Raw genomic sequence first — 1,166 nt, 5'->3', positions numbered from 1 at the left:
CGCCGTAGTTCCAGAGCGAGTTCGCGTAGCCCGCGGAGCCGTTCGCGAGGAAGGGCCAGACGAAGACCACCGTCACGAGGAGCACGCAGGGCGGGTAGCCGTAGTACAGGAGGACGCGGGCGATTTCCTCGGACGGGCGCGCGTGGATGAAGCGCATGCGGAAGTCGACGGTAAGGAGCAACGTCCCGAACCTGCGGCGCGGCCGCGCGGTCCGGCGGCGGCGGCGCCCGGGGCGCCGGCGGGGCACGCGTACCAGCACTGGCGGCACGCGTACATGACCGTGGACCTGCGCGCGGACGGGCGCCGATCTCGGCCGGCCTCCGCTCGTTTCGGCCGATCGCGGGACGACCGATCGTCGCTCGGAGCGCCCCCGACGCGCGGACGCTCGTTCGGGAGCGCGCGCGCGCGGCGCTCGAAGCGACGTCGAAGCACCCTGCTCCGGCGACGGCCGCGGGCCAGGCCGCGCACGGCCCGCCGTCGGCCGCGACGAGCGGCGCCGTGTCGTCGAAGCAGAGCGCCTCGTTCATGGTCAGGCCCGCCGTGGACACGTAGAGCGGGTACCAGAGCTTGGCGCCGAAGCCGAAGAGGAAGGGCAGGTTGAGGAGGTACCAGAAAGCCCAGGGCCAGACCTCCTCCCGCCGCTCGGGGATGAGGAGGTAGTTCATGTACCACCACAGGTTCATGACGAGAAACCCGAGCAGCACGACGGTCACGGCCGCCGCGTGGGCGGAGACCGCGCCGCCCGCGGGCCGGAGCCGCTTCGGGTAGACGGGCGGCCTGCGGCGGGCGGAGCTCCGCGCGCCGCGGCCGCGCGCGCGGCGCCGGCGCCGCGCGGGCAGGTCCAGGCGCAGGCGCTGCCGGCGACGAAGTTGATGCCGGGGCGGCCCGGCCGCGCGACGACGGCCTGCGCGGGCGACGGCGGTCCGGGCGGGGCCGGCGGCCCGCGGCGCCCGCCCCGGCCGGCCGCCGGCCGCCCGCCGGCCCGCCGGCGCCCGCCGAAGTCGCCGCCTGTGCCCCGGAGCGCGTCGGGTCGACGGGGCGCGGGCGCCGGCCATGCCGTAGCCGCACGCGGGCGCGAAGTCGGCCGCGGACGCGTTCCGCGGCGCCGCGACGGCCGCGGCCGCGGCGACGCCGGCGAGCGTGACGTTCGCGCCGCCGGCGCCCGC

This window comes from Aureococcus anophagefferens, assembly GCF_000186865.1.
Source record: "Aureococcus anophagefferens unplaced genomic scaffold AURANscaffold_8, whole genome shotgun sequence".
NCBI classification, from domain to species: Eukaryota; class Pelagophyceae; order Pelagomonadales; family Pelagomonadaceae; genus Aureococcus; species Aureococcus anophagefferens.
Note: the sequence above shows the minus strand (reverse complement) of the source record.